This window comes from Eschrichtius robustus, chromosome 12, assembly GCF_028021215.1.
Source record: "Eschrichtius robustus isolate mEscRob2 chromosome 12, mEscRob2.pri, whole genome shotgun sequence".
NCBI lineage: Eukaryota > Metazoa > Chordata > Mammalia > Artiodactyla > Eschrichtiidae > Eschrichtius > Eschrichtius robustus.
In genome coordinates, this window is record NC_090835.1 from 38,894,516 (window position 1) to 38,918,367 (window position 23,852).

The 23,852-nt window shown below is 41.4% G+C and overlaps 1 protein-coding gene across 3 annotated transcripts in view; it reads left to right on the forward strand.

The window, feature by feature from the left end:
- The first annotated feature begins 1,099 nt into the window (after positions 1-1,099).
- IP6K1 (inositol hexakisphosphate kinase 1) overlaps positions 1,100-23,852 on the forward strand; it is an 82,357-nt gene continuing 59,604 nt past the window's right edge. For 2 of the 3 annotated variants that reach the window (XM_068557777.1, XM_068557780.1), the window contains exon 1: positions 1,100-1,593. The gene's annotated coding sequence lies outside the window, so the exon portion shown is untranslated. The remainder of the gene's footprint in view (positions 1,594-23,852) is intronic. The other variant, XM_068557778.1, reaches the window with a different exon arrangement.

Consider the following 23,852-nt stretch of genomic DNA (forward strand, 5'->3'; position numbering starts at 1 on the left):
GGAAAAATATGTTTCACGGTGCTTCCAATAAAGTGAGGGTGTTAGAACTGGCCTCAGGGCCAGCAACTTGACAGCAGGCCCTTACTGGAAGGGGTTGCAGGTGGATTTTTCCTGAGCACTTTACCCTGCTCTAAGGGCTTATTAAATCCTCATCTCTAAGGAGCTTGATTGTTATCCTCATTCCACAGGTGGGGCAACCAAGCCTCAATAGTCACAAAACTAGCTAGTCCAGGCACTTGATGTGGGTCAGGCTGTGTGACTGCATCAGATGCCAAGCCCAGGGCTAGGTTCTCTGCATAGGGGGTAACAGTCTTCCCAAGACTCACAGTTGGCCTCGGGGGCAGATCATGACAATCCAGGGCAAAAGATGTTATAAGAACTCAAGACGAGATGCTCTAGGGTAGGAAGAAAGAATGCCCGCTGTGTGGCAGGGCTTGTGCTGGGGACTGAATTGGGGACTGAACTCCAGGCAGAAGGACAAACGTGGACAACAGACCAGGGACTGCTGGGGCAGCACAAAAGGCTGATGAAGGGCAAAGCTAGGGAAGCCGCTGGGAAGAGGGCATTATACACTGGAGCCAGTAAGAGGAGGAACGAAACCCGGTGCTTACATTTCCAGAGGTGGTGTAACCTTGGCCCGGCCTCCCCCTCCGAGCCTCAGTTTCCTCACTAGGGAGCGACAAGTCCTGCCTTCTAGGGTGAGTGATTAAAAAAAAAAAGGGATGTAGCACACAGCAGACATTCCCTAAGCATGCGTGGGAGAAGACGCTGCCGGCTGCGCACGGGGGCCGCGCACGCAGAGATGCCAAGGGCGCTTCGGACTCGGAGTAACCAGTGAAAGCTCTGCCGCCAGCAACTCCGGGAACGGCGCGCATGCGCTAACCCGTGCCGTCACAGTCACGTGCTGAGGCGTTCGGCACGGGCCACGAGAGGCAGGGTCTGACTGACAGGCTGGCCGACCTGTGAGCGGGAGGCACTCCCCTGGGCGTCGGGCAAAGAGGTTGTTGATTGGGGATATTCTGAGCCGGGGGCGGGTTCTTTGCCGTCCAGGTTACTATGACGCCCGGCCCCCGCCCCCTCGGCTGGCCGCCATCTTGTTGTTGATCCGTACCTAGTGGGCAGCGCCGGGAGGTGGTCCGAGCGGCGGGTGTGGGGCCGCTGCTGCGGGGCTCAGCCACCTGCGCTGCCTGCCAGGGGGCGGGTCGAAACCTGGACGCCCGGGGGGCCCAGCTCCCGTGGGGAGCCGTGGGCGCCCGCTGCCTGGGCCGGCCGGTGAGTGACAGAAGCCGGGCCGAAAGACCGGCCTGACGCCGCGGGGCGGGCGGCGGCGGGCGCGGGGTTGGAGCTGGCGCGCGCAGGGAAGGGGTATCGGCTGAGCATCGCTCGATCGTCCTGACGGGCCGCCCGTGGAGCCTCCTAGATGCTGCTGCCGAGGTCGGAGGACGGCCTCGGGATGGAGGTCCGAGAGCCCCGCTCCCGAGGTGTAGCGGGAAACTAGTTACTGTGACTACAGCCCTGGGCTCCGCTGACCCGCAGCGCTGAAACGTGTCCAGTGCCAGCTTGATGCTCTCCGGGGTCTTGTGTTGTTCCCAGGTGAGAAATACAGGTACCATTTTCTTAGATTTCGCTCCTGCGACTGACTTTCAGACTGCTTGAGACTAAGACTAGACGAAACAGTCGAAAGCCCCCGCGAACCAGGCAGGCCAGTGTGACGGCCCTGTGATTCTGACAGGGCGAAGGCCCTCTGCCTGGCGCCTGCCTTCTGTGCTCCTCGGAGCTCACCGTTTGCTTCTTCCTGAAGGGCCTGGTTAAATGTCCATGATGCCCGAATTTTATTTTGGGACATAATTTCTTTGGTTCTGGACCACCACTCTTTGGAGTTGTGGTAAGGCTCTTTTGGCTCTGGGAGAAAGTGAATATTATGGTGGTGAGTTGATTGATTTTACCTCCTAAAGAGATAATCTGGCAAGTGTAATCAGGAGACAAAGGAAATGTGGGAGTGTGTTAGAATCAGAAAAAGAAATGAAACTTCTTTTTGTCTCGTGAATGCCAAATTAACTTTTAATAGAGTAAATGTATCTTGCGCAATGAAAACAGACCGCCAGCCCCCGCTTCTTGTGAGGGTAGGAGGGTTAGAGACGCCGGGCAAGGTGTGCAGGTCTAGGAAGAGTTCTGAGTGCTCCAAAACACATTTCTCTTTCCCTGTGGTCCTTTGGCTTCTCAGCATAGGCTCCTGTATATGGTCTTACAGCAAGCCTGCCTGAGACGACTAAGAAGTCAAGCAGCAGTACTTTGTGGGTTTGTGTCAGGATCTTGTCACCTCAGAACGTGTAATTTTGAAGGAAACTAGCTGTTTGGTCAGGAGATCTTTTTGGAGAAGATGCTGAAACCAGAGGCAGCTGGTGGCCTGTTGCTGTTTCCCTTACTTGTGAGAAGAGAGAGAAGTTGAGTGAGTAGTTTTTAGATATTTCATTACCCTCCCTTGGGCCATTTTTTGAATGTTGAATGAGTCTTGATTTTGGTGAGACTAGTTCCTTGGGCAGTTCTTTACAAGAAAGGAGGGAGATATGAAAATACTAGGAACTTCTCAAAATGGCCTCAATCTAACTTCCCCCCAACCCCCCCTCTGATTAACACTTCCTTTAGAAAGTTAAGGCTGCCACTGGGTTAAATTCTCGCTGTTTTCTTTTTTTTTTTTAAAGATTTTTTTTTGATGTGGACCATTTTTAAAGTCTTTATTGAATTTGTTACAATATTGCTTCTGTTTTCTGTTTTGGTTTTTTGGCTGTGAGGCATGTGGGATCTTAGCTCCCCAACCTGGGATCGAACCCGCACCCCCTGCATTGGGAGGCGAAGTCTTAACTACTGGACCGCCAGGGAAGTCCCCAGATTCTTGCTGTTTTCTATTAAAACAACCCTAAGTTAGGCTCTTAGACTATTTTGGGTATCTGACCTCTTTGAGATATAGAAAGAGACAGATCCACTCAGTCAACTTCACTACACTAATTTTTGCATGCAATTTTAGGGAGGTCAGGGGGTCCATTAAAGTCCATTCGTGGTTTAACCGTATGTTAGAACTGCTGCCCCAAGGAAATTATAGAATATCCAAGAACTTTATTGCCTTTGTTTAATGCTTTTACTGCCTCATGAATACTTACGAGTATTAGATGATGCTTGCTTGATTCAGTGTATGTTATTACTCAGAGATAGTTAATAGCAGTACTTCTGTGCTGGGCATTTTTAAGTGCAGATGAGTAGGAATGTTAGAATAGTGGCCCTTCCATCTACTTTAACTTTGTATTTACATAATTCACCTGTAAATGTCAACACTTTTAACTATTATGAGCAACAGACATAATTCACAACTATGGAGATCCTACACTAAAGTCAAACTGCTGCAGACTTATGGGATGAGATCTGATGTCCTAATGTGGCATTTAAGGTGCTGCTGCCCAGCTGGCCCCAACCCAGCTCTTCAGGGTTTGTCCTAACCCCACTAACCAAATGGTTTGGTAAACATTCCATATGTGATATTTCCTTACACAGATCCTTTTACCAGCCAATCCATTGGCTTTTGCCCCTCTTTGCCTTCAATGTCACTTCTCTTTTCTCCAGAGTCCAGCTCACGTCCCTCCTACCTCCTTTATGAAACACTCCCAAAACATTCCAGTTCTTGGGAATACTCCACTCCCTCTGAACTGCAGTAGTATCATTGCCCTTATTAAAAAAACAAACAAGCAAACAAAAAACACAGTATATACTCTTTTGAGAATAATTGTTTTCTCTGATTAGACCTAACCCCTTTCCTGTAGAGATTGTGTTTTTGTGTCTTCTTGTACCTGCATGTAGTAGATAAGGACTAAATGTTTACAAAAATGTGCTAAATTTGTCTGAGTTAGAACACCCTCTAATTAAATAGGGAAATGGAGGGAATGGGCAAATAGAAATGAGAATTTGGCCATGGATCTCCACCTCCTACCCTGCCTGGAGTGCTTGCACTCTAGCACCTTATGGAGGCCCATCCTCATTCTGCAAGAGGCAGCAGAACTTGCTCAAAGTGCATGACTGAAGCCTGAGAACAGAAAGCAATTCTGCATCTCAGAAGGGGCTCTGCGGCTCAACCCGCTTCCTGGCTAAGATGCCACTTTTGACTCTTGGAAAACATGTATTGGGTGAGCATAGCATTGAGATTCTTAGACTCTCTTCTTGGTTGGGTCTTCTCACTGCCACCTCGGGCTTCTGTAAACATGTCAGTAGTATTTGCTGCTTGTCCTCCTCCCAGTGCTGCCCTGAGACTATAAGGAGCAGTGATGGGTAGAGCTGGGGAAAGGCTGCACAGTGCACTCTGTCTCTGGCTTGGAGCAGAGGGGCATTTTGTATGTTTGTGCCAGTGGATCTGTGCTTTTGCCCTGATTTTAAATCAGATTTCATTTCTCTTCCTATACTACAGCAGGATTTGAGCAATGAATTCTGAGTGTAAAAACCCAAGACATTTTGGTTCTTTTACAAAAGGTGATAGATTGAGACTCTCATTCATGTTTTCTGCTATTATGGTTTGAAGCTGGGTTTATGTAAGAGGCATTGCAAATGAGTTTTGATGGGAACATATGTTCACTTCAGTGCTGGATCCCTGTTAGAGACTTTATTTTGTTGAGTGCTTAGAAAATCTGATCATTTCTGTAAAAGTTTTATTTGTGGGTGGGGATTTAGCCCATTTATTCCTGTCCCCTCATTTTCCAGAAGGTGAACAGGCTAGGGAAGCAGGTCTAGAATTGGACTCTTTTCAAGTCTAAATTTTGATGTCAGGGAATAAGAGCATCTTGAAGTCCATAAAAATCTGAGTGTATTATGATTGAATGAACACTTCTAAACAACTTACTCTGTAATCAAAAAGTTAGATAATGACAAGTGTTGGTGAGGATGTGGAGAAATCAGAGTCCTTATACTCAGCTGGTGAGAATGACGCAGTCGCTTTGGAAAATGGTCTGGCAGTTCTTTAAATGGTTAACATAGAGTTACCAGCAATTCCATTCCTAGTTATCTACCCAAGAAAAATGAAAACATAGGTACACACAAAAACCTGTGTATGAATGTTTATAGCAGTATTATTCATAATAACCAAAGGGGGAAATGACCCAAATGTTTATCAGCCGATAATGGATAAATAAAATACGGTATATACATACAATGGAAAATCATTTAGCAATGAAAAGGAGTGAAGTACTAATATATACTTCAACATGGATGAACCTGGAAAACATTATGCAAAGTGAAAGAAGCCAGACACAAAAGATCACGTATTATATGATTTCATTTATAGGACGTGCCCAGAAGAGGCAAATCTATAGAGACAGGAGGTAGATTAGTGGTTGCTTAGGGCTTGGGGGTAAATGAGAGGAGAGGTGATGAATATGTTCTAAAATTGTAGCGATGGTTGCACATATCTTTTATATACTAAAAACCATTGAATTGTACACTTTATTTTTTTATTTTATTTTATTTTTTTGGCCTTGCCGTGTGGTATGCGGCATCTTATTCCTTGACTAGGGATCGAACCCATGCCCCCTGCAGTGGAAGCACGGAGTCCTAACCACTGGACTGCCAGGGAATTCCTGTGAATTGTACACTTTGAATGGGTGACTTTTATGGTATGTGAATTATATCTCGAAGCTGTTGTAGGAAATAACTTATGTAAGTAATATATATTCACTAGTTTAAAAAAAGATAACATGAGTAACAAGAAGAAATAAAAATAAAGGACCATCCATAATTTTACTGTTACTGTTTTATTGTACAACCAGACTTTTTTTCTGTGTCTTATAAATTTTACAAAAATGAGATTATGCATTACATCCTGATTTGTACCTTTTTGCAGTCAGCAGTATATTATAAACGTCTGGGTTGGTAAAAGATGCATTTACATCAGGGGCTAGCTGGCAGTAAATTAGGGAAGCAGGGTGTAAGGGCAGTGGTGAGTGGTGGGGACTTCAGTGAACTAGCAACCACAGGCCCTATTGAAAGGGTCACTGTTTCTTAGTTTTAGCCAGTTGTTGTTACCAGATCATGTGATTTTTGTTTTTTTTTTAAAGGAAAACCAGAAATCTGGATTTTTATGTGTAATTTCCTGATTTTAAAGTTTGGCGATGAATTAAAATTTGAGCCACTCCAGTGATCAGAGAAAACCCTTTGCAGACCAGAAATGGTGAAAAATTTGAATTGCCTGGTGTACATTCCCAGCTGAGGTGGAACCAGGTGACACTCTGCCATCTTGTTTCAGCTGTAATACATATTTCCCTTGATTTCCAGTGAAAGAAGAGTGCTTTCAGATGGAAGTAGAGTGCTCCTATGAAACCTTTCATGAGCCAAACGGCGTAAAGTGAAGAAGCAATTACCTTAGGACACATCTTGCTAACGGATGCGCAGTTTAAATCAAGATAAAGCACAGATGCTCACAGATACAATTCAGAGCTGTAGCAGCTTGATGCTGAGATGCTGAGTGTAGTTTCCGGGGAAGGAGCTTGGCAGTGCCACTCTCGCTGTTCTGGGTGCACACTGCTTCTATAATGACTCCCTGCAAAACAAATACCTAATGCTGTTTTTACTTTCTGCCTTTTCATAAAAGTGAAAATGCTCTTTGGATTTCTTTTGGTTAGTGAAAGCAGGTACTAATGTAGGTCTTTCATAAAAGCAAAGTGGCGTAAAGTGAATTTTTGAAAAGTGGGGGATACTTGTATGGTAAACAGGTGTCCTTTTCATCGTCTATTTAGTGCCATGATTTTTCATATTGTTTTTTTTTTATTGGTAATTTTGCTGATTAAAATGCCTCCCAAGTATAGTGCTGGAGCGCTGTCTAATTTTCCTAAGCACAAGAAGGCTGTGAAGCACCTTATAAAGAAAATACATGTGTTAGATAAGTTTCATTCAGGGACACTGTTTCAGAAAAAGTTGAACAGTTCTTTGGACTCCGGGCCCAGTTTGGTTATTATTCATCCCTTGTAGTTCTCAGCTCTAAGCTTCATTTTCTGTTTTTTGCCAGATTTCCAGATGTACCCATGCTGAGTCAAAAACTAATGGATATTCCATTGAAGTGGGAAGTTGAAATAATCAGGAACTATTGCATGTAGGCGCAAGCTTCTAGATTGAGGGGGGTCTCTTTGCTTTAGAACTTCAGTTACTTGTCATGTTTCTGGGTTTCTGTTAATTGACGCGGGCTAGGAGGCTTCTTGGTCATCCACAGGGTTCACAAAATTTATCCACAGGGTTCACAAAATTTATCCTTCATCTCTCTGTGGAGCCTGGCCTTGGTGATTTGTGCCTTTGTAAGTATCCACGCCCAGTTACCACAGTTGGCACTGCCTCTTTAGACTGTTGGTCATGTGGCAGGTATTTTGCTACCTAAGAAAAAAAAGTTACACGTGAATTAATTTTAATTCACATGCACCTTTTTTCTAAAGCTTGAGGCTTCCTTGTCTGATGATCTTCCATGTGTGGTATTTGAAAACTAGCACCAACCAGAGGGTCCTAGCTAAGTATTCTAGATTTTAATTTCTGGGAGCAGCAAGCAGTGCTTTGGTGATAAGTATTCATCCCTTAAATCCCCCGTCCCATTAAAGTCATTTCCACACTGCATAGTCATAGCTCTGTTTGGCATGCTGCATTCTGTTTCACCATTGACTTCTTGTGCTAGTGTTCAGTGACTAGTTTCTTTATAGCCAAGAACTTGATTATCAGCATCCTTTTTTAAAGCTTCTCAAATCCCTTAAAGAATAAATTGGATTTTTATGGAGTTGCTAAAATGATATTTTCTGGATAGAAGATAAGGTGGGTATTTAAGATGAATGAAATGTTCATGTGGGAGTTGGTTGAAATGAGAAAATTACTCTTTAAATGCTGCTTTAAGAGGGCCTTTTGTTAAAAATTTGAAGTGTCTATTTTATTTTCAGTTTACTGCATTTTTTTTTTTTTTAAATTTGGTAGCACCGGGTCTTAGTTGCAGCACGTGTGCTACTTAGCTGCGGCTCACGGGCTCCTTAGTTGTGGCATGCGAACTCTTAGTTGCAGCATGCATGTGGGATCTAGTGCTCTGACCAGGGATCGAACCCGGACCCTGTGCATTGGGAGCGCGGAGTCTTAACCACTACACCACCAGGGAAGTCCCCAGTTTACTGTATTTTTTATAGTTTGTTGAGAGAGAGAACTAATATGCAGTATTCCTCTTGCTTGATTGGAATCTTTATTCCCTGGTCTTCTTGTTTTTCTTTTGAATAACTAAGTGGATAAGAGAAGGAACTTCTTTTTTAATAGACCTATGAGACAAGTAGTAGTACATTCACTTTACATTTGACGAAATGAAGTGAGAATGTTTAGGCCACACAGCCAGGGAGTATCAGTGCTCAGACAGTGCCCATGCCTTGTCATGATAAATAGGCTCTGCCTCAGTGTTCGTTTAAGTACACATTTTTTTTTCGCCCCTCAAATGATTGGATTTCCCTGTTAAATTTTTGTTTTCTTTTAAAGTAACTCTTATTAAAGCATAAAATATGTATAAAAGTGTACAAACAAAAAAAAAAGTATAAAAGTATAAAAACACAAAAAGTATAAAAGTATAGAAACACAAAATTAGATGATTTTTTACACCTGTATATACCTAACAACCACCCAGATAAAAAATTAGAACATTTGAATAATTTGGCTTTTGGGGGACTTCCCTGGTGGTCCAGTGGTTAATTTAAGACTCTGTGCTTTTACTGCAGGGGGCATGAGTTCGATCACTGGTTGGGGAACTAAGATCCCTCATGCCGCACAGCGTGGCCCAAAAAAACAAAACAAAACAAAAAAACAAAAGAGCAAAAACAAAACAAAAAAATTGGCTTTTAAAAAAATAGATTTTGGGGCTTCCCTGGTGGCACAGTGGTTAAGAATCCGCCTGCCAGTGCAGAGGACACGGGTTCGATTCCTGGTCCGGAAAGATCCCACATGCCGCGGAGCAAATGAGTCTGTGCGCCATAACTACTGAGCCTGCACTCTGGAGCCTGCGAGCCACAACTACTGAGCCCGCGTGCCACAACTACTGAAGCCCGTGCGCCTAGAGCCCGTGCTCTGCAACAAGACAAGCCACCTCAATGAGAAGCCTGCGCACCGCAACCAAGAGTAGCCCCCGCTCGCTTCAACTAGAGAAAGCCTGTGCACAGCAACGAAGACCCAATGCAGCCAAAACTTAAATAAATAAATAAATAAATAAATAAATAAATAAAATTTTTTAAAAAGATAAAAAAATAGATTTTATTTTTTAGAGCAGTTTTAGGTTCATAGCATAATTGAATGGAGAGTTCCCATATACCCCTTGGCCCCACTCATACATATCAACATTCCACACCAGAGTGGTACATTTGTTACAGTTGATGAACGTACATTGACACATCATTAGCACTCAAAGTCTGCAGTTTATGTACCTTCTATGGGTTTTTACAAATGTATAAGGACATATATCTACCATTATAGTATCATACAGAATAGTTCCACTGTCCTAAAAAAATCTCGTCTTCTATTCATCCCTTCCTCTCCCCCAGCCGCTGGCAACCACTAATCTTTTCTTTTTTTTTAATATTTTATTTATTTATTTGGCTGTTCTGGGTCTTAGTTGCTGCACACGAGATCTTCGTTGCGGCATGTGAACTCTTACTTGCGGCATGTGGGATCTAGTTCCCTGACCAGGGATTGAACCCGGGCTCCCTGCATTGGGAGCACAGAGACTTAGCCACTGGACCAGCAGGGAAGTCCCACTAATCTTTTTACTGTTCCTTTTCTAAAATGTCATGTAGTTGGAGTCATACAGTATATAGCCTTTTTAGATTGGCTTCTTTTACTTAGTAATGTACATTTAAGATTTCTCCATGTCTTTACAGGGCTTTGATAGCTCATTTCTTTTTAGTGCTGAATAATCCATTGTGTGGGTGTACCACCATTTATTTATCCGTTCACCAGTTGAAGGACATCTTGGTTACTTCTAAGTTTTGACAACTATGAGTAAAACTACTATATAATTTGTTTTTTATACAAAATAGATCTTGATGTTTGTGTTTTTTTAAAGTGAAATGCTTGTTCCTTCCCCCCCTCCCACCCCCCGCCTTGGCCGTGCTGCATGGCTTGTGGGATCTTAGTTCCTTAACCAGGGATCGAACCCGGACCCTCGGCAGTGAAAGCGTGGAGTCCTAACCACTGGACGGCCAGGGAATTCCCTCGCTTGCTCTTTTTAAAGAAGAGTAACATGCATTTCATATTTGTTGTGAGCTTAGACGAATGTTTAGATTCATATTATATTATAAAGTGGGCCAAATAAAGCTTTCCTTTTTCTACTTTAGCTTTCATCTGATTATCTTCTGTGTACTTTAGTGTCCTCATCTTTTATTTTTTTTAATGACATATTAGTTTTTAAAAAATATTTATTTATTTTATTTATTTATTTTCCTTATTTTTTTTTTGGCCGCGTTGGGTCTTCGCTGGGGCACACGGGATCTTTGTTGAGGCATGCGGGATCTTTTCGTTACGGTGCACGTCTGCTCAGGTTTCTCTCGAGTTGAGGCATGCAGGCTTCTCTCTAGTGGTGTGCAGGTTTTCCCTGTCGTTGAAGTGCGTGAGCTCAATAGTTGTGGCACGCGGGCTTAGTTGCCCGACCAGGGGTCGAACGTGCGTCCCCCGCATTGGAAGGTGGACTGTTTACCACTGGACCACCAGGGAAGTGCCTAGTTTCCTCATCTTTTTTTTTTTTTTTTTAGAACTGAAAGCCATTCAAATGGCATTCTTTTTTTTTTTAAATTATTTATTTATTTATTTTTATTTATTTATGGCTGTGTTGGGTCTTCATTTCTGTGCGAGGGCTTTCTCTAGTTGTGGCAAGTGGGGGCCACTCTTTATCGCGGTGCGCGGGCCTCTTATTATCGCGGCCTCTCTTGTTGCGGAGCACAGGCTCCAGACGCGCAGGCTCAGTAGTTGTGGCACACGGGCTCAGTTGCTCCGCGGCATGTGGGATCCTCCCAGACCAGGGCTCGAACCCGTGTGCCCCCCATTGGCAGGCAGACTCTCAACCACTGCGCCACCAGGGAAGCCCAGTTTCCTCATCTTTTAAATGTGGACAACTTTTCCTTTCCTCCTCAACAGCTGTGCACCCTGGCCTGATACCTGGGAAATTTGGCTTTAGGTGGGTAAGCATTTTACTTGGGAAACTATAATCTGTGCTGTGAGCAAACCTTATTGCTGTATGTGGTCCTTATTGAAATACTGGCCCTGTGGGAGGGCGAAGGATCTTGGAACTGTTTGTAAAACTTATTGTTGGTAAAAATCCTTGTCTGAAGGTGATGAAAGCAAATCAAAACCAACTTTCCTTTAAGGACTTTATCTTTTCAAGTATAAGACTGTAGTTAGGGTCATACCCCCTGAACAAAGCAGGTCGATTTTCTAGTCCTCGTACAACCTGAGATTAAGGTAAAATACTTTGTTAGAAAAAAGTTCAGATAATTGGTTCTGATATTCTTCATTTGACTGATAAGCCCTAAAAGCTATGCAGGGGACTTTGTTTCTCCTTTCGGCTCATCTTGGAGCCTTTTGATAACTGTACCCTTTGCTCCCTGTATCCAGTCTGACTGCTGGGTCTGCTGAAGACTATGTGAGTGGCTTTGGTACACTGACAGCGTTGCTTGGCTGTACTTTCTTCCCAAGTCAATTTTTTTGTTTTTATGTATTATTACTTTAGTTTTCCCTATTAAAGAATTCAAATTTTGGACTTCCCCGGTGGCGCAGTGGTTAAGAATCCACCTGCCAATGCAGGGGACATGGGTTCGGTCCCTGGTCTGGGAAGATATCACATGCCACAGTGCAGCTTAGCCCGTGCGCCACAACTAAGGAGCCTGCACTCTAGAGCCCGCATGCCGCAACTACTGAGCCCACGCACCGCAACTACTGAAGCCTGAGCGCCTAGAGCCCATGCTCCACAACTACTGAGCCCATGCACCACAACTACTGAAGCCCTCGCTCCTAGAGCCCGTGCTCCGCAACAAGAGAAGCCACCGCCATGAGAAGTCTGCGCACTGCAACGAGGAGTAGCCCCCACTCGCCGCAACTAGAGAAAGCCTGTGTGGAGCAATGAAGACCCAACACGGCCCCCCCCAAAAAAAAAATTCAAATTTTGTCTTAACAGATGTTGTTAATGGAGCCCCACAGAGGCCTTGCATCTGAACTATAGCATTATCTTGGTAGCTGAACTGATGATGCCAATATGGTTTCTCGTCTGCCAGGATAGAGAGTGGGGGAGGGTGGGAGACCTTATTTCTTTTGAGTTGGCTTATAAATTAGTTTTATAATGCAAATAGCAACTGCTACTGGATTTAGATGTTGTGGTTTTTTCTCTTACATATTACCTAAGGGTACAGTTTCAACCACACTTCTCAAAGTTTTCTCCTGACCATGGACATTGATGCTGGTTGTCAGCACTCAGAGTATTTCCTGGGAGATTTGAAACCCTCCAAGATTATATTATCACCCAAACATTGGAGCTATAATGTGAAGGTTTCCAGATACCATGATTTTTTCAGGTGGGATGGTTTCAGAGTCTTAGACATTATTGTAGAGTGTGGGGACTTTGGCAATGTTGTATTCAGTTTCTAGGTGATGTCTAAAGTTGTAGAGAGAATATGTGATATTCTTAAGGGCAAGCCTGGTTCTGAAACTTCTGGTGTCCCGACTATTTAGTTTCTCTTCTTCACATTCTGTGGCCTTCCCTGTAGTGTGAAAAAGGCACAGGCAACAGTAAATGTTGTCTCTAGTGTCTGAAAGGTTTGGGGTCCCCACATCATTTTGTTAAGGCAGTAAACTTTTTTTTTTTAATTTTTAAATAAATTTATTTATTTATTATTTTTGGCTGTGTTGGGTCTTCGTTGCTGCACGGGAGCTTTCTCTAGTTGCGGCGAGCAGGGGCTACTCTTCGTTGCAGTGCGTGGGCTTCTCATGGCGGTGGCTTCTCTTGTTGCAGAGCACAGGCTCTAGGCGCGTGGGCTTCAGTAGTTGTGGCACGCGGGCTCAGTAGTTGTGGCTCGCAGGCTCCAGAGTGCAGGCTCAGTAGTTGTGGCACACGGGCTTAGTTGCTCCGCGGCACGGCACATGGGATCTTCCCGGACCAGGGATCGAACCTGTGTCCCCTGCATTGACAGGCGGATTCTTAACCACTGCACCCCCAGGGAAGCCCAATGCAGTAAACTTTCTGAGCAAATGAACCTCTCTGTGTACTTACTGCCTAGAGTACTAATCTCACTCAATCCTGTACGGACTGGTGCCTGCCTCCCCAGACTAGATTGAAAAGATCCATCTTGGAGCTCTTCTTGGAACCAGATGAGGAAGGTGAATGCTGGTATTTCAAGTATTAGTTGTGGAGCCTTACTTAGACAAGTCAGCTGATTTCTCTACTACTGTGTTTGTAATATTGGATTGACAGTACCTAATCTCTTTACCTTATGGTGTTGATCAGATAAAGGGGAAGCTTGTCAAATGGTTAACCTGTAACTTGTTTTATTTTTCTAATTTTATTTTTAAAAATTTATGTATTTGGCTGCATCGGGTCTTAGTTGCGGCATGCGGGATCTTTCATTGTGGTGCGTGGGCTCTCTAGTTGTGGCACGCGGGCTCAGTAGTTGCAATGCACGGGCTTAGTTGCCCCGCGGCATAGGGGATCTTGGTTTCCTGACCAGGGATCGAACCCGCATCCCCTGCATTGGAAGGCGGATTCTTAACCACTGGACCACCAGGGAAGTCCCTATCATACTCTTTTAAAATTGCTTATTTGCCTCTCCTTTCTACCTGCTCTCCATCCTCACTTTCAGTTTTCTGAGGGCAGGAACTGTGTTTGTCTTATTACTACAGTATTCTACAGGGTCTCATTCGTTGTGGGTACTCAGCATATATTTGATTATATCCTTTAAAAAAGGTTTTTTGCAGATTTTATTTTAATGGTTCACGACTGATTTGGAGACTTTATAATTGCGACTTAGACACAAACTTGATTTGGTGGAAAGTGTTCTGAAACTTATAAAGACTGCTCAACTGGAGGATATTGTGTGGGTCAGGGCCAAGTAGAACACTAGATTTTTCAGGCAAGCACAGGGCATACCTAGGCTGTTTTGGTTTTCGATATTCTGCATGAAAAATAAAATTATTTTTTTAGCACAGAAAGTAAAATGAATGCTAAGAAGTTTCTTCCATATTTTGGAAGGTATATTATAAGATATGTGGTTGTGTTAGCTATTCATGAGTGTCTCCAAAGAAAATGCTGGCTTTAGCTTCAGGGAGCCGAATATTAAGCTTGAGTAACTTCCTGAAGCAGAGTGTACGAGGTAGGGCTCCTTAGGCCCTTAGACATGTTAACTTGACTGTTTACAGTGTTGTATTAGTTTTCATTGGTAGAATTGTGAATAAAGCAGAAGCATGTGGATTTTATGTAGGTAATAAAATTTCTCATTTTAGGTTTATGCTACTTAGCCTTTTCAACTCATTGAAACAACTTTCAGGGTCCATTCAGAAACCACACAGTAATTTGAACAGGTAACAGGAGATTGGAGTAGTGATGGGTTGGCTAGTAAGAAATAGAGTGAACTCTAAATAATATAGGAGTAGCATATGTAGGAATAGCCACTACCTGTAGGGCTGATACAGAGTGCTTAAGGAAGATACCCTTCCGGGACTGAAATCCATATCTTGTTGGAGGAGAGGGTGGCCATGACTAACTGGATGGCAGAGAAAGTCATTGTGGTGTCACACTGGCAGAACATGTTGGAAATGTTTTCTCCAGAACTTGCTGGAAATCTACCCTCTTGGATGTCAGAGAAAGCCATTTATGGAGGGGTGTCTTGCTGGAACCACTCTGCCACAAAACTGCTTGAGTGAGGTGTCAGAGGAAGCTACTGGACCCTGTGTGCTGCTGACCACTATGCATTGCAGGTGTCAGGCACCCATCAGTGACTGGACAGTGCGGGGAGCTGACTGGCTGGCAGGGGCCTGGTGATAGGAGCATACTGGAACCATGTAGAGAAGCCTCCTCTTTTTGCAGAGTCTCTCCAGTGTCCTCTACTGATAAAGTTTAACATCAGTTGGCAAAGGAAAATATTTAATGGGTTCAGCTCCATTTTTGCAGAGCAGGCTATGATGTTTGGGTTTGGAGCAAAGAGGTAATATATTGATAACTGGTAAACTGCTGTTTGTCAGCACTATATAACAAGTTATTAATTTAAAAAAATATATTTATTTAGGCTGCACTGGGTCTTCGTTGTGGCACGTGGGATCTTTAGTTGTAGCATGTGGGATTCTTAGTTGCAACAGGCGGACTCTTAGTTGTGGCATGCAGGCTTCTTAGTTGCAGCATGCGAACTCTTAGTTGTAGCATGCATGCGGGATCTAGTTCCCTGACCAGGGATCGAACCCAGGCCCCCTGCATTAGGAGTCTGACCCACTGGATCACCAGGGAAGTCCCAAGTTATTAATAATTTGATAAGTATTTTCTGAACAGAATTCTCTTGTTGCTGCCACCTTATGTTTTCAATTTGTTTTAATATAAGTGATTAAACCACTGTTCTCTTCTAGCCAGAGACAACTTCTCTGACTTTTTTCATCATATATTAGTTAGGCCTGTTTTAAAATTTCATATAAGTGGAATAATACCCCGTGTACTCTTGTGTAGGGCTTCTTTCATGCAGTATACTGTTTAGGGATTTATCCATGCTATTGCCTGTATCATTGGTTCATTCCTTTTTATTGCTGTAAAGTATTTCATTGCATGAACATTCCAGTTCGTTGATCTATTACCCTGTTGATGGACATTTGGTCTGCTTCCAGGGTTTGACTTATGAGTAAAGCTTCTGTGAACATTTTTGTACAAGTGGTTTTGGGGAACATATACATTCATTTCTCTTGAGGGGAAATGAATTGCTGGATCATAGGGTAGATGTATGTCTTGTTTTATAGGAAATATTAACACCTTTTTCAAAATGGTTGTACCATTTTACATTCCGACCAAGAATGTATGAGTTGTGATTGTTCCACGTCCTTAGCAACATTTAGCGTGTTGTAAGTGTTTTGAATTTTAGCCATTTTTGTGAAAGTATTGTAATATCTCATTGTGGTTTTAATTTGCAGTTACCTGATTACTAATGATGTTGAGCACTGGTGTCTGTACTTAATGGTCATTTGTATATTTCCTTTGTGAAGTACAATACTTGTTCAAATCTTCAGCCCATTAAAAAAAATGGAACTGTTAACTTCCGTCTATTATTGTGTTTTAGGAGCTCTTTTTATATTCTGAATACCAGTCAGATATATGTTTGTGAAAGTTTTCTGTCAATCCATGGTGGCTTGCCTATTTATTTCTTAAAAGTATATTTCAAAGGTTAGAAGTTTTCAGTTTTGTTGAAGTCTGATTTATCAATATTTCCTTTTATGGGTATTGCTTTCTGTGCCCTTGCCTATCTCTAAGTGCAGGATATTTCGCCTGTGTTTTCACCTAGAAGTTTTACAGTTTTAGCTTTTACATTCAGGTCTTTGATCCTCCTTGAATTAATTTTTGTGTATTGTGTAAGATTGAGGTTGAAGTTCAAACTCGCTCCCCACCCTCCACCAGTATGGATACCTTGTCCCAGTACCAGCACCATTTGCTGAAAAGACTTGTGTATTTGTTATCTGTTCAATTACTCCAAAATTTAACAGTTTAAAACAGCAAACATTTATTACTTCAGTCTCTGAGGGTCAGAAATTGAAGAGGGGCTTAGCGGGGTGATTCTGGCTCATAGTCTCTCATGAAGTTGCCGTTAGGATGTCTTCTGGGGCTGCCAGTGATAGAGGTTTGCCTGGGGCTGGAGGATCTGTTTCCAAGATGACTTACTTGGCTTTTGGCAGGAGTCCTCAGTTCCCTGATAATGTGGGCTCTCTGAGTACCCTCCTGGTATGCAGTTATGTCCTCCAGAGTGAATGATCCAAGACAGTAAGGAAGAAGCTTCTTATCTAGTCACATACTGTCACTTCTGCCATATTCTGTTTATTAGAATGAAGTCATTAAGTCCATCTCATACTCAAGGAGAGGCGAGAGGAGGGCTCTGCCTTTTGGGGGAAGGAATGTTGAAAAATTTGATGTAGTTTAAAATCACCACAACTTTCTCTGCTCCTTTGTTTGCTTTAGTACTTTTGTCAAAAATTAATTGACTGTATAGGTATGGGCCTATTTCTGGGGTCTCTGTTTTGTTCCATTAATCTGTTTATTTATCTATATGCCAGTACCCCACCGCTGTGGCTTTATAGTGAGTCTTGAAGTCAGGGTAGTGTAAGTTGTCAAACTTTATCAAGATTGATTTGGATATTTTAGGTTCTTTGTATTTCCATATACACTTTAGAATTAATTTGTCAATTTCTGTGAAAAAATCTGCTGACATTGTGGTTGGGATTTCATTGAATTCATAGATTCATTTGGAGAGAATTGGCAACTTAACATTGAGTCTTCTAATCCATATACATTATGTAGATCTCCATTTATTTACGACTTTAATTTCTCTCTGCATTGTTTGATTGTTTTCAATGTTGAGGTCTTTCACATATTTCGTTAAATTTATTCCAAGATATTTAATGTTCTTTTAATGCTATTGTAAATGAATTGTTTTTTGTCAATATTATTCTTTTTTTTTAATTGAAGTACAGTTGATTTGATTAGTTTCAGGTGTACAGCATAGTGATTCAGAGTTTTTACAGATTATACTCCACTAAAAGTTATAACAAGATAATGGCAAGAACTCACTGTGCTATACAGTATATCCTTCTTGCTTGTCTATTTTATACATAATAGTTTGTATCTGTTAATCCCATACCCCTTATTTGCCCCTCCTCCCTTCTGTCTCTCCTTTGGTAACTACTAGTTTGTTTTCTGTATCTGTGAGTCTCTTTCTATTTTGTGTATGCATTCATTTGTATTATTTTTTAGATTCCACATATAAGTGATATCATACAGTATTTGTCTTTCTCTCGCTTATTTCACTAAGCATAATATTCTCTATGTCCATCCACTTTGCTGCAAATGGCAGAATTCCTCCCCTTTGATGACTATATAATATTCCGTGTGTGTGTGTATATGTATATATATACACACACACACATATATGTATATACACACACACACATATGCTACATCTTCTTTATCCATTTATCTGTTGATGGGCACTTGGGTTGCTGCCGTATCTTGGCTATTGTAGCTAGTGCTGCTCTGAACGTGGGGGTGCATATATTTTTTCAAATTAGTGTTTTAATTTTTTCCAGGTATATACCCGAGAGCAGAATTGCTGGATCATATGGTAGTTCTGTTTTTATTTTTATTTATTTATTTACTAAAAAAAATTTTTTTTAACATTTTTATTGGAGTATAATTGCTTTACAATGGTGTGTTAGTTTCTGCTATATAACAAAGTGAATCAGTTATACATATACATATATCCCCATATCTCTTCCCTCTTGCGTCTCCCTCCCTCCACCCTCCCTATCCCACCCTTCTAGCTGGTCACAGAGCACTGAGCTGATCTCCCTGTGCTATGCGACTGCTTCTCACTAGCCATCTATTCTACATTTGGTAGTGTATATATGTCCATATATACACTACTACTCTCTCACTTTGTCCCAGCTTACCCTTCCCCCTCCCCGTGTCCTCAAGTCCATTCTCTAGTAGGTCTGCGTCTTTATTCCTGTCTTGCCCCTAGGTTCTTCATGACCATTTTTTTTTTTTTTTAGATTCCATATATATGTGTTAGCATACGGTATTTGTTTTTCTCTTTCTGACTTACTTCACTCTGTATGACAGACTCTAGGTCCATCCACCTCGCTACAAATAACTCAATTTCGTTTCTTTTTATGGCTGAGTAATATTCCATTGTATATATGTGCCACATCTTGTTTATCCATTCATCTGTAGATGGACACTTAATGTTGCTTCCAAGTCCTGGCTATTGTAAATAGAGCTGGAATAAACATTGTGGTACATGACTCTTTCTGAATTATGTTTTTCTCAGGGTATATGCCCAGTAGTGGGATTGCTGGGTCGTATGGTGGTTCTGTTTTTAGTTTTTTACTGTTTTTTAATTTTTTTTAGAGGAAACTCCATACTGGTAAATGAATTGTTTTTTTTTTTTAATTGTAGTAAAATATACATAAAAGTTGCCACGTGAACTGTTTTTAAATGTATAACACAGTGGCATTAAGTACATTCATAATGTAGTGTAACCATTATCACTGTCTATTTCAAGAACTGTTTTCATCATCTCAAATAGAAGCTCTGTACTCAGTCTATAGTAGCACCCCATTCTCCCCGCCCCCCCCCCTTGCAGCCTCTAATCCACTTCTATCTCTATGAACTTGCCTATTCTAGATATTTCATATAAGTGGAGTCATATAATTTTTTTCCTTTGGTACCTGGCTTGTTTACCTAGCATAATGTTTTCAGGGTTCATCCATGTTATAGCATGTATCAGAATTGCTTTCCTTTTTATGACTGAATAACGTTCCATTGTATGTATATACCACATTTTATCTGTGCATTCATCTGTTGATGGATATGGGTTGTATTCACTTTTTGGCTATTGTGAATAATGCACACTAGTGTATAAATATCTGTTTGAATCCCTGCTTTCAGTTATTTGGGGTAGGAGTAGAATTGCTGGATCATATGGACATTCTCTGTTTAATTTTTTGAGGAACCACCATATTGTCTTTCACAGTGACTTAACCATTTTACAGTCCTGCCAGCAGTGCACAGGGTTCCAGTTTCTCTGCATCCTCACCAACTTTTGTTTGTTTCTGCTTTTTTGATAATAGCCATTCTAGTGGGTGTGAAGTGGTAGCTTATTGGGGCTTTGATTTGCATTTCTCTAATGACGATGTTGGGCATCTTTTCATGTGCTTATTGGCATTTGTATATGTTCTTTGGAGAAATGTCTAGTGAAGTCCTTTGATCAGTTTTTAATTGGGTCATTTATTTTTGTTGTTGTTAAGTTGCAGGAGTTCTCTTTGTATTTTGGATATTAATCCCTTATCAGACGTGGGATTGCAGATATTTTCTCCCATTCTGTGGGTTGTCTTTTCATTCTCTTGATAGTGTCTTTGATGCACAGAAGTTTTAAATTTTGATGAAGTCCAGTTTATCCATTTTTTTGTTTTCTTGCTTGTGCTATTGTTGTGATATTCAAGAAATCATTATCAAATCCAAGGTCGTGAAGTTCCCCCCGCCCATGTTTTCTTCTAAGAGTTTTATAGTTTTAACTCGTAAGTTTAGGTCTTTGATCCATTTTGTTGATTTTTGTATATAATGTGAAGTAATGGTCTAACTTCACTCTGTTGCATGTGGCTGTTTTGTTTTCCCAACACCATTTATTGAAAAGATTGTCGAGACTTTCCTGGTGGTCCAGTGGCTAAGACTCCATGCTGTCAATGCAGGGGGCCCGGGTTCAATCCCTGGTCAGGGAACTAGATCCCACATGCCACAACTCAAGATCCCACATGCTGCAACTAAAGATCCCACATGCTGCAGTGAAGATCCCGCCTGCCGCACCTAAGAGCACAGCCAAATAAATATTAAAAAAAAAAAAAAAAAAAAGAAAGAAAAATTTGTCCTTTCCCCATTGAGTGGTATTGGCACCCTCGTCAAAAATCATTTGACTGTATATTTGAGGGTTTATTTCTGGATTTCCTATTCTGTTCCATTGGTCTATATATCTGTCTGCATACTAGTACCATACTGTCTTGATTATTGTAGCTTTGCAGTAAGTTTTGAAGTCAAGAAATGTGATTCCTCCAACTTTGTTCTTCAAGAATTTTGGCTGTTCAGAGTCCCTAGAGATTCTGTATGAACTTCTGGATGGGTTTTCTATTTCTATAAAAACTGCCATTGGAATTTTGTTAGGGATTTCAGTCAGCCTGTAGATCTCTTTGGGTAGTCTTTGTCATTTAACAATAGTAAAAGTTCCAGTTTATCAAATGGGCTGTCTTTCCATTTACTTACTTCCCCTTTTAATTTCTTTCAACAATATGTTACAGTTTTCAGAATACACATCTTTCACCTCCTTGGTTAAATTCATTCCTCAGTATATTTATTCTCTTTGATACTATTGTAAATGGAATTGTTTTCTTAAAATTCCTTTTCAGATTGTTCTTTGCTAGTGTATAGAAATGCAACTCTTTTTTGTATGTTGATTTTGTATCCTGCAAATTTGCCAAATTCATTTATTAGCTCTAACAGTGGTTTTGTGTGTATGTATGTAATTTTAGGGTTTTCTATATATAAGACCATGTTATTTGCAAACAGTTTTTACTCTTTCTTTCCAATTTGGATGCCTTATATTTCTTTTTCTTAATTGCTCTGGCAGGAACTTCCTTTGTAATTTCTTGAATCCATTGGTTGTTCAAGGTTGTATGTTATTTAATTTCCACATATTTGTAAATTTTCCAGTTTTCCTTTTATTGATTTTTAGTTTCTGTTGTGATTGAAAAAGATACTTTGTATTATTTCAGTCTTATAAAATGTATTAAGACTTGTCTTCTGGCCTACATATGATCTTTCCTGAAGAATGTTCCATGTGCACTTGAGAAGAAGATTTATTTTTCTGTTATTGGGTTGAATGTCCATATATATCTGTTAACGTCTAATTGGTTTACAGTGTTGTTCACATCCTCTGTTTCCTTATTGATATTCCATCTGTTTTTGATATTGTTCTGTCCATTTCTGAATGTGGGATTTTGAAATCTCCAACTATTCTTGAAGGACTGTCTTTTTTTCATCTTCTGTGCTATCAGTTTTTACTTCACACATGTTTTGCCGAAAGCCTGCTTTTGGTTTCAAGGTTCGTTGGATTCGCTGGCAAAATAACCACTCATCTCACACAACTGAACAGACTTAATTAATTTTTTAATAAAAGATTATTTAACTTAAGTTCAGTATACAGTCATTAGAAGGGGGTGAATAAAAGTATTCGAGAGACATAACAGAGTATACATCACCAGATTGGGCCAACACCTACATCCAGATTCAAACAGCAGCTGGGAAGTCCCGAGTAACAGCAATCTGGAGTCCCAGTGGGGAAGGGTCCCGGGCGGTGCGTCCACCCCACAGGTGAGACTTCAGATTGCAGCTCTGGGGGCTTCCATTTATAATCCCGGACCGCAAACTGTGATTTCGGTTTGTGTGCAAAAATGCAGCTCTGATTTAACTGTAACAGTGCTGTTGGTTTCACCGCTTGAGTCACAAGATTTTCCAGACCCCGGGGGACTGGTCAGGTGCCCAGGGCTCAAAAAATTCCAAGACCCACTCCCTTTCTTATCGTAAGTGCTGCTTGTTGGTAACAATTGTTAGGTGTGCAAGCAGGCACACAGTCCAGGCAGGGTCACAAGTCAGTCAGAGGCCTACTTCTGCCTCTGAAGCCTGAACAAGACTACTTTACTGGTTTTCCCAAGATTCGGCCTCTAGGATTGTTGAGGCTGAAGAGCATAAGAATAAGGCAATATAACACGAGCAGTTTTTCAAATACGGTAAGATAAGTAACAGTTACAAACAGTAAGAGTACTATAATAAAAAATACAAGCAGTGCGTTAAATAATGCAGAGAACAATTGTCGAGCCTTGGATTGAGTAAAGAAAAAGTCCCACCAAGTATGAGAAGTATGCTTTTGTACATTAACTCCCACATCTATTAATTTGTTAGCTGCAATAGTAGTAACAATAGAGTGTTCGAACAAAGTACGGTTATGCTTAGCTATAAATTTCTGTAGTAACGCTGTTTACTGTAATACCTTTTTCAAAGGTTCAAGTGGTAGGCTAATATTAGGAACAGGTAAAGTAGGAATTAGCATTTGAGTCCACAACAATTGTGTGTGTATGGGGGAAAAGAAATAAGTTGTCCCTTTCCAATATAAGTGATCTATATGTGCTAGACATCCTGAAAAAGGGTTTCCTAGCTGATAAGTAGAAGTTGTGTTAATATCAGTTACAATACATACAAATTGGGGAGCAACGTCACAAAACATACTATAGGATTGAGGAAATATAGTCGATTCACAGTAGTTAATGGAATTCTCTAATAAACAGGGTTCCCAGATGTGTGAAGTCTGGCCACAAAGCAATCCTTGAATAGTCTTTTCACAGTCTGTCAGTCAGTGGGTGTGATTATTAAAATCTAAGTAATTTCCAGTAAAATGAGGCAACCGGTATTCATTTCCAAAAACAATAGGCAACACATGAAATTGACAGCCATAGAAAGTCATAATTAGAAAAGGACAGGCTTTGTTTGCAGGGCAGGTGAAGTTGTCTTGAGTTCAGGTGTGGCTCATGTTTTCCCAACGGAAGATTCCCCAACGTTTTCCTTTGTCCTTTCTCAACCGTAGCAGATATCCTGGGGTTAAGGCGTGGGTGACGATCCGCATTACAGTCAAGCTTCCAAAAACAGTCTGTTCATGAGAATAACAATGGGTTAATGGTGCATATTTCCATTTTTCTTGTCCAGGGATCATCACCAACACAGTGTCATCCTTTCCCTGCACAATTACATCAGCAGGTATAGGAGGACCATTGGGTTGCTTCACCTTTAGCTCCAATTGAATTGTGCTCTGTTGTGGATCTAAATCCTCCATCTCCCCAGACAGTTAACAAAGTAGGGGGTTCTCCTTTCTTGATTTTCCAATTAGGGAAGAATAAGTAGTTGAGCAACCCTGTCGTATTTATTAATAAATAAATCATCATTACCTTCATTTTGTAAAATCACTTTAATTTCTCCTTGATAGTTCAGGGTCAGTCACTCCTCC